This window comes from Phalangium opilio, unplaced genomic scaffold (genome assembly GCF_054372755.1).
Source record: "Phalangium opilio isolate 3A_F unplaced genomic scaffold, DU_Popi_V2 ptg000329l_1, whole genome shotgun sequence".
Taxonomy (NCBI): domain Eukaryota; kingdom Metazoa; phylum Arthropoda; class Arachnida; order Opiliones; family Phalangiidae; genus Phalangium; species Phalangium opilio.
This window is the reverse complement of record NW_028324226.1, coordinates 10,412,073-10,422,207: the sequence shown is the minus strand read 5'-3', so window position 1 is coordinate 10,422,207 and position 10,135 is coordinate 10,412,073. Positions and strand designations below refer to the sequence as shown.

The window sequence follows — 10,135 nt, the reverse complement described above, 5'->3', positions numbered from 1 at the left end:
CTAAACGAGTGGGAGGGTGGGTTAGTTAAACGAGTGAGATGGTGGGCTAGCTAAACGAGTGAGAGGGTGGGCTAGCTAAACGAGTGAGAGGGTGGGTTAGCTAAACGAGTGAGAGGGTGGGTTAGCTAAACGAGTGAGAGGGTGGGTTAGCTAAACGAGTGAGAGGGTGGGTTAGCTAAACGAGTGAGAGGGTGGGCTAGCTAAACGAGTGAGATAGTGGGTTAGCTAAACGAGTGAGATAGTGGGTTAGCTAAACGAGTGAGAGGGTGGGTTAGCAAAACGAGGGAGAGGGTGGGTTAGCAAAACGGTTGAGAGGGTGGGTTAGCTAAACGAGTGAGAGGGTGGGTTAGCTAAACGAGAGAGAGGGTGGGCTAGCTAAACGAGTGAGAGGGTGGGTTAGCTAAGCGAGTGAGAGGGTGGGTTAGCTAAAGGAGTGAGACGGTGGGTTAGCTAAACGAGTGAGAGGGTGGGTTGTTTGTTTACGTTTTGCTTAATTACTCGGCCCCCGTTTGTCGTAGCCCTAACCTTAGTATGGTTGGATGGGGGACAAATTGTACTATAACATACTCAAAGGACATCCCCGTATCTCTAATATAACCTGAGTTATGAGCCTCCAAAATATAGTGTAATGTTAATCAAATGGAAGGTATGTTCACGAACATTTTGCTTAATTACTCGGCCCCCGTTTGACGCAAATTTTCCTGATTTCCCAGAATTTTACTAAAAATTCGAAATTTCCCTGAATTTTCCATGAGTTTTTTGTCAACTATTTATTTCCCTGATTTTTCCAGGTTTTCCTGGTTTTCCAGGTTTGTATGAACCCTGTTATCTTTTGGTGGGCGCCCAAATCCACATTTAGACTGTACCCCCCTAAATTCGAAACGTTCCTACGCGCCTGCCACCAACCTTTCGGTTAACAACCGAGCGCGCATAGCATTGCGCCACGGAAGCTTAGTAAATAAATGGTAAGTGCTGGCTGGCTCCTGACAAGTCTATTTGGAAGTAAATACAGTGATAGTTAATCATTTAAATATAAAATGACCTTTTACGCGTAATGAGCCCTTGACCATAATTAAAGAGCACTAGCATGCGCGTGAGACTACTTGGTCCGGCTTTTAAGTAAACACTACTAAAGTGACTAACAATATGAGGATGTTTGAACGATTCCCTCCCATTGGAACGAAATCCCATTCAACCGAAATCAAAGAAGGGAGGACCCATTGGACCGCAATCCCGCACCTTGGGCGGTTTACGAAAAGTGGAGATAGCCATGAATGGCTGCACTTAACGTTAGTGTACACTGCCTAGTTATCTCCAATAAAAACGAAGTTGCAAGGAGTTAACCGTGGAATCGGTTTTAAAGGCTTATGTTAATTTAAGGGAAAGCTAAAATAAGACGTTAACCGTAACATTTTCTTTAATGTTACCCTAAAGTAGGTTTCCAATGGTATTTTCATGAAAAGTACGAAAAATTTACGGCGCTCAACCTAACCTAACCAAACCAAACCAATTTACGGTTATGTTATGTTAGGTTAGGTTTGGTTTGGTTAGGTTAGGTTAGGTTAGGTTAGGTTATGTTAGGTTAGGTTAGGTTAGGTTAGGTTAGGTTAGGTTAGTAATATACTATAAATCATTTAACAATGCTACGCCTTGTCCAGAATATTGATGTTTAGCTTCATTGACTTCTCAAATAATATGCTTTTTCCAAAACATTACTGTTATGTTATGTTTGGTTTGGTATAGTTTGGTTTGGTATAGTTTGCTTTGGTTAGGTTTGGTTAGGTTAGGTTTGGTTAGGTTAGGTTAGGCTGAGCGCCGTAAATTTTTTGTACTTTTCATGAAAATACCATTGGAAACTTACTTTAGAGTAACATTAAAGAAAATGTTGCGGTTAACGGCTTATTTTAGCTTTCCCTTAAATTAACATAAGCCTTTAAAACCGATTCCACGGTTAACTCATTGCAACTTCGTTTTTATTGGTGATAACTAGGCAGTGCACACTAACGTTAAGTGCAGCCATTCATGGCTATCTCCACTTTTCGTAAACCGCCCAAGGTGCGGGATTGCGGTCCAATGGGACCTCCCTTCTTTGATTTCGGTTGAATGGGATTTCGTTCCAATGGGAGGGAATCGTTCAAACATCCTCATATTGTTAGTCACTTTAGCAGTGTTTACTTAAAAGCCGGACCAAGTAGTCACACGCGCATGCTAGTGCTCTTTAATTATGGTCCAACAACCTTTTGGTAAACATCCGAACGCGCTAACCATTGCGCCACGGAAGCCCAAAAATTAAATGGTCGTCAGGTATTGTGGAAAAACTTTTGCTTTTTACGTTACATTTGAGACCCCACAACACCGCTCCCGGGTGGGCTCGAACCACCAACCTTTTGGTTAACATCCGAACGCGCTAACCATGGAGCCAAGGAAGCTCAGAAATGAAATGGTCGTCAGGTATTGTGGAAAAACTTTGACGTTTTACGTCAAATCTGAGACCTCACAACACCGCTCACGGATGGGCTCGAACCACCAACCTTTCGGTAAACAGCCGAACGCGCTAACCATGGAGCCAAGGAAGCTCAGAAATGAAATGGTCGTCAGGTATTGTGGAAAAACTTTGACGTTTTACGTCAAATCTGAGACCTCACAACACCGCTCACGGATGGGCTCGAACCACCAACCTTTCGGTAAACAGCCGAACGCGCTAACCATTGCGCCACGGAAGCCCAAAAATTAAATGGTCGTCAGGTATTGTGGAAAAACTCTTATTTTTTACGTCACATCTGAGACATCAAAACAACGCTCCCGGGTGGGCTCGAACCAACAACGTTTTGGTTAACATCCGAACGCGATAACCATGGAGCCAAGGAAGCTCAGAAATGAAACGGTCGTCAGGTATTGTGGAAAAACTTTGGCTTTATACGTTACATTTGAGATCCCACAACACCGCTCCCGGGTGGGCTCGAACCAACAACCTTTCGGTAAACAGCCGAACGCGTTAACCATTGCGCCACGGAAGCCCAAAAATTAAATGGTCGTCAGGTATTTTGGGAAAACTTTGGCTTTATATGTTACATTTGAGATCCCACAACACCGCTCCCGGGTTGGCTCAAACCACCAACATTTTGGTTAACATCCGAACGCGCCATCCATGGAGCCAAGGAAGCTCAAAATTGAAAAGTTCGTCAGGTATTGTGGAGAAACTTTGACTTTTTACGTCCCATTTGAGATCCCACAACACAGCTCCTGGGTGGGCTCGAACCACCAACCTTTCGGTTAACAGCTGAACGCTCTAACCATTGCGCCACGGAAGCCCAAAAATTAAATGTTCGTCAGATATTGTGGAAAAACTCTTATTTTTTACGTCACATCTGAGACCTCACAACACCGCTTTCGGATGGGCTCCAACCACCAACCTTTCGGGTAACAGCTGAACGCTCTAACCATTGCGCCTCGGAAGCCCAAAAATTAAATGTTCGTCAGGTATTGTGGAAAAAATCTTATTTTTTACGTCACATCTGAGACCTCACAACACCGCTCCCGGGTGGGCTCGAACCAACAACCTTTTGGATAACATCCGAACGCGATAACCATGGAGCCAAGGAAGCTCAGAAATGAAATGGTTGTCAGGTATTGTGGAAAAACTTTGACTTTTTACGTCACATCTGAGACCCCATAACACCTGTCCCGGGTGGGCTCGAACCACCAACCTTTCGGTTAACAGCTGAACGCTCTAACCATTGCGCCACGGAAGCCCAAAAATTGAATGTTCGTCAAGTATTGTGGAAAAACTCTTATTTTTTACGTCACATCTGAGACCTCAAAACAACGCTCCCGGGTGGGCTCGAACCAACAACCTTTTGGTTTACATCCGAACGCGATAACCATGGAGCCAAGGAAGCTCAGAAATGAAATGGTCGTCAGGTATTGTGGAAAAACTTTGACTTTTTCGTCACGTCTGAGACCTCACGACTCCGCTCCCGGATGGGCTCGAACCACCAACCTTTCGGTAAACAGCCGAACGCGCTAACCATTGCGCCACGGAAGCCCAAAAATTAAATGGTCGTCAGGTATTGTGGAAAAACTTTGGCTTTATACGTTACATTTGAGATCCCACAACACCGCTCCCGGGTGGGCTCGAACCACCAACCTTTTGGTAAACATCCGAACGCGATAACCATGGAGCCAAGGAAGCTCAGAAATGAAACGGTCGTCAGGTATTGTGGAAAAACTTTGGCTTTATACGTTACATTTGAGATCCCACAACACCGCTCCCGGGTGGGCTCGAACCAACAACCTTTCGGTAAACAGCCGAACGCGTTAACCATTGCGCCACGGAAGCCCAAAAATTAAATGGTCGTCAGGTATTTTGGGAAAACTTTGGCTTTATATGTTACATTTGAGATCCCACAACACCGCTCCCGGGTTGGCTCGAACCACCAACATTTTGGTTAACATCCGAACGCGCCATCCATGGAGCCAAGGAAGCTCAAAATTGAAAAGTTCGTCAGGTATTGTGGAGAAACTTTGACTTTTTACGTCCCATTTGAGATCCCACAACACAGCTCCTGGGTGGGCTCGAACCACCAACCTTTCGGTTAACAGCTGAACGCTCTAACCATTGCGCCACGGAAGCCCAAAAATTAAATGTTCGTCAGATATTGTGGAAAAACTCTTATTTTTTACGTCACATCTGAGACCTCACAACACCGCTTTCGGATGGGCTCCAACCACCAACCTTTCGGGTAACAGCTGAACGCTCTAACCATTGCGCCTCGGAAGCCCAAAAATTAAATGTTCGTCAGGTATTGTGGAAAAAATCTTATTTTTTACGTCACATCTGAGACCTCACAACACCGCTCCCGGGTGGGCTCGAACCAACAACCTTTTGGATAACATCCGAACGCGATAACCATGGAGCCAAGGAAGCTCAGAAATGAAATGGTCGTCAGGTATTGTGGAAAAACTTTGACTTTTTACGTCACATCTGAGACCCCATAACACCTGTCCCGGGTGGGCTCGAACCACCAACCTTTCGGTTAACAGCTGAACGCTCTAACCATTGCGCCACGGAAGCCCAAAAATTGAATGTTCGTCAAGTATTGTGGAAAAACTCTTATTTTTTACGTCACATCTGAGACCTCAAAACAACGCTCCCGGGTGGGCTCGAACCAACAACCTTTTGGTTTACATCCGAACGCGATAACCATGGAGCCAAGGAAGCTCAGAAATGAAATGGTCGTCAGGTATTGTGGAAAAACTTTGGATTTTTCGTCACGTCTGAGACCTCACGACTCCGCTCCCGGATGGGCTCGAACCACCAACCTTTCGGTAAACAGCCGAACGCGCTAACCATTGCGCCACGGAAGCCCAAAAATTAAATGGTCGTCAGGTATTGTGGAAAAACTTTGGCTTTATACGTTACATTTGAGATCCCACAACACCGCTCCCGGGTGGGCTCGAACCACCAACCTTTTGGTAAACATCCGAACGCGCTAACCATTGCGCCACGAAAGCCCAAAAATTAAATGTTCGGCAGGTATTGTGGAAAAACTTTTGCTTTTTACGTTACATTTGAGACCCCACAACACCGCTCCCGGGTGGGCTCGAACCACCAACCTTTTGGTTAACATCCGAACGCGCTAACCATGGAGCCAAGGAAGCTCAGAAATGAAATGTTCGTCAGGTATTGTGGAAAAAATTTTAATTTTTACGCTACATCTGAGACGTCATAACACCTCTCCCGGGTGGGCTCGAACCACCAACCTTTCGGTTTACAACTGAACGCGCTAACCATTGCGCCACGGAAGCCCAAAAATTAAATGTTCATCAGGTATTGTGGAAAAACTCTGACTTTTTACGTTACATCTGAGACCTCACAACACCGTCCTGGGTGGGCTCGAACCACCAATCTTTTGAATAACATTTGAGCGCGCTAACCATCGCGCCACGGAAGTCTAAAATTAAATGGTCTTCAGGTATTGTGGAAAAACTTTGACATTTTGCGTTACATCTGACACCTCACAACACCGCTCCCGGGTGGGCTCGAACCACCAACCTTTTGGTAAACATCCGAACGCGCTAACCATTGCGCCACGAAAGCCCAAAAATTAAATGGTCGTCAGGTATTGTGGAAAAACTTTTGCTTCTTACGTTACATTTGAGACCCCACAACACCGCTCCCGGGTGGGCTCGAACCACCAACCTTTTGGTAAACATCCGAACGCGCTAACCATTGCGCCACGAAAGCCCAAAAATTAAATGGTCGTCAGGTATTGTGGAAAAACTTTTGCTTCTTACGTTACATTTGAGACCCCACAACACCGCTCCCGGGTGGGCTCGAACCACTAACCTTTTGGTTAACATCCGAACGCGCTAACCATGGAGCCAAGGAAGCTCAGAAATGAAATGTTCGTCAGGTATTGTGGAAAAACTCTTATTTTTTACGTTACATCTGAGACCTCACAACACCGCTCCCGGGTGGGCTCGAACCAACAACCTTTCGGATAACAGCCGGAGGCGCTAACCATTGAGCCACGGAAGCTCAGAACTTAAATGGTCGTCAGGTATTGTGGAAAAGCTCTGACTTCTTACGTTACATATTAAACTTCACACCAACGTTCCCGGGTGAGCTCGAACCACCAACCTTACAATTAACAGCCAAACACGCTAACCATCGCGCCACGGAAGCCTAAAAGTTAAATGGTCGTCAGGTATTGTGGAAAAACTTTGACTTTTTGCGTTACATCTGACACCTCACAACACCGCTTCCGGGTGGGCTCGAACCACCTACCTTTCGGTTAAAAACCGAACGCGCTTACCATCGCGCCACGGAATCCTAAAAGTTAAATGGTCGTCAGGTATTGTGGAAAAATTTTGATTTTTACGCTACATCTGAGACCCCACAACACCGCTCCCGGGTGGGCTTGAACCAACAACCTTTTGGTTTACATCCGAACGCGATAACCATGGAGCCAAGGAAGCTCAGAAATGAAATGGTCGTCAGGTATTGTGGAAAAACTTTGACTTTTTCGTCACGTCTGAGACCTCACGACTCCGCTCCCGGATGGGCTCGAACCACCAACCTTTCGGTAAACAGCCGAACGCGCTAACCATTGCGCCACGGAAGCCCAAAAATTAAATGGTCGTCAGGTATTGTGGAAAAACTTTGGCTTTATACGTTACATTTGAGATCCCACAACACCGCTCCCGGGTGGGCTCGAACCACCAACCTTTTGGTAAACATCCGAACGCGCTAACCATTGCGCCACGAAAGCCCAAAAATTAAATGTTCGTCAGGTATTGTGGAAAAACTTTTGCTTTTTACGTTACATTTGAGACCCCACAACACCGCTCCCGGGTGGGCTCGAACCACCAACCTTTTGGTTAACATCCGAACGCGCTAACCATGGAGCCAAGGAAGCTCAGAAATGAAATGTTCGTCAGGTATTGTGGAAAAAATTTTAATTTTTACGCTACATCTGAGACGTCATAACACCTCTCCCGGGTGGGCTCGAACCACCAACCTTTCGGTTTACAACTGAACGCGCTAACCATTGCGCCACGGAAGCCCAAAAATTAAATGTTCATCAGGTATTGTGGAAAAACTCTGACTTTTTACGTTACATCTGAGACCTCACAACACCGTCCTGGGTGGGCTCGAACCACCAATCTTTTGAATAACATTTGAGCGCGCTAACCATCGCGCCACGGAAGTCTAAAATTAAATGGTCTTCAGGTATTGTGGAAAAACTTTGACATTTTGCGTTACATCTGACACCTCACAACACCGCTCCCGGGTGGGCTCGAACCACCAACCTTTTGGTAAACATCCGAACGCGCTAACCATTGCGCCACGAAAGCCCAAAAATTAAATGTTCGTCAGGTATTGTGGAAAAACTTTTGCTTTTTACGTTACATTTGAGACCCCACAACACCGCTCCCGGGTGGGCTCGAACCACCGACCTTTTGGTTAACATCCGAACGCGCTAACCATGGAGCCAAGGAAGCTCAGAAATGAAATGTTCGTCAGGTATTGTGGAAAAAATTTTAATTTTTACGCTACATCTGAGACGTCATAACACCTCTCCCGGGTGGGCTCGAACCACCAACCTTTCGGTTTACAACTGAACGCGCTAACCATTGCGCCACGGAAGCCCAAAAATTAAATGTTCATCAGGTATTGTGGAAAAACTCTGACTTTTTACGTTACATCTGAGACCTCACAACACCGTCCTGGTTGGGCTCGAACCACCAATCTTTTGAATAACATTTGAGCGCGCTAACCATCGCGCCACGGAAGTCTAAAATTAAATGGTCTTCAGGTATTGTGGAAAAACTTTGACATTTTGCGTTACATCTGACACCTCACAACACCGCTCCCGGGTGGGCTCGAACCACCAACCTTTTGGTAAACATCCGAACGCGCTAACCATTGCGCCACGAAAGCCCAAAAATTAAATGGTCGTCAGGTATTGTGGAAAAACTTTTGCTTTTTACGTTACATTTGAGACCCCACAACACCGCTCCCGGGTGGGCTCGAACCACCAACCTTTTGGTTAACATCCGAACGCGCTAACCATGGAGCCAAGGAAGCTCAGAAATGAAATGTTCGTCAGGTATTGTGGAAAAAATTTTAATTTTTACGCTACATCTGAGACGTCATAACACCTCTCCCGGGTGGGCTCGAACCACCAACCTTTCGGTTTACAACTGAACGCGCTAACCATTGCGCCACGGAAGCCCAAAAATTAAATGTTTGATCAGGTATTGTGGAAAAACTCTGACTTTTTACGTTACATCTGAGACCTCACAACACCGTCCTGGGTGGGCTCGAACCACCAATCTTTTGAATAACATTTGAGCGCGCTAACCATCGCGCCACGGAAGTCTAAAATTAAATGGTCTTCAGGTATTGTGGAAAAACTTTGACATTTTGCGTTACATCTGACACCTCACAACACCGCTCCCGGGTGGGCTCGAACCACCAACCTTTTGGTAAACATCCGAACGCGCTAACCATTGCGCCACGAAAGCCCAAAAATTAAATGGTCGTCAGGTATTGTGGAAAAACTTTTGCTTCTTACGTTACATTTGAGACCCCACAACACCGCTCCCGGGTGGGCTCGAACCACCAACCTTTTGGTAAACATCCGAACGCGCTAACCATTGCGCCACGAAAGCCCAAAAATTAAATGGTCGTCAGGTATTGTGGAAAAACTTTTGCTTCTTACGTTACATTTGAGACCCCACAACACCGCTCCCGGGTGGGCTCGAACCACTAACCTTTTGGTTAACATCCGAACGCGCTAACCATGGAGCCAAGGAAGCTCAGAAATGAAATGTTCGTCAGGTATTGTGGAAAAACTCTTATTTTTTACGTTACATCTGAGACCTCACAACACCGCTCCCGGGTGGGCTCGAACCAACAACCTTTCGGATAACAGCCGGAGGCGCTAACCATTGAGCCACGGAAGCTCAGAACTTAAATGGTCGTCAGGTATTGTGGAAAAGCTCTGACTTCTTACGTTACATATTAAACTTCACACCAACGTTCCCGGGTGAGCTCGAACCACCAACCTTACAATTAACAGCCAAACACGCTAACCATCGCGCCACGGAAGCCTAAAAGTTAAATGGTCGTCAGGTATTGTGGAAAAACTTTGACTTTTTGCGTTACATCTGACACCTCACAACACCGCTTCCGGGTGGGCTCGAACCACCTACCTTTCGGTTAAAAACCGAACGCGCTTACCATCGCGCCACGGAATCCTAAAAGTTAAATGGTCGTCAGGTATTGTGGAAAAATTTTGATTTTTACGCTACATCTGAGACCCCACAACACCGCTCCCGGGTGGGCTTGAACCAACAACCTTTTGGTTTACATCCGAACGCGATAACCATGGAGCCAAGGAAGCTCAGAAATGAAATGGTCGTCAGGTATTGTGGAAAAACTTTGACTTTTTCGTCACGTCTGAGACCTCACGACTCCGCTCCCGGATGGGCTCGAACCACCAACCTTTCGGTAAACAGCCGAACGCGCTAACCATTGCGCCACGGAAGCCCAAAAATTAAATGGTCGTCAGGTATTGTGGAAAAACTTTGGCTTTATACGTTACATTTGAGATCCCACAACACC

At 46.0% G+C, this 10,135-nt stretch overlaps 4 non-coding genes across 4 annotated transcripts; all 4 read right to left on the bottom strand.

Annotated features, from left to right (window-relative positions):
• Window positions 1-5,735: 5,735 nt before the first annotated feature.
• TRNAY-GUA (transfer RNA tyrosine (anticodon GUA)) lies at window positions 5,736-5,808 on the bottom strand. The gene has a single exon. It is a non-coding gene; the product is annotated as a tRNA-Tyr (tRNA).
• Window positions 5,809-7,495: 1,687 nt separating this feature from the next.
• On the bottom strand, window positions 7,496-7,568 carry TRNAY-GUA (transfer RNA tyrosine (anticodon GUA)). Its single transcript has one exon. It is a non-coding gene; the product is annotated as a tRNA-Tyr (tRNA).
• A 513-nt stretch (window positions 7,569-8,081) lies between these two features.
• TRNAY-GUA (transfer RNA tyrosine (anticodon GUA)) lies at window positions 8,082-8,154 on the bottom strand. Its single transcript has one exon. It is a non-coding gene; the product is annotated as a tRNA-Tyr (tRNA).
• Window positions 8,155-8,667: 513 nt separating this feature from the next.
• Window positions 8,668-8,740, bottom strand: TRNAY-GUA (transfer RNA tyrosine (anticodon GUA)). Its single transcript has one exon. It is a non-coding gene; the product is annotated as a tRNA-Tyr (tRNA).
• Between the last annotated feature and the right edge of the window lie 1,395 nt (window positions 8,741-10,135).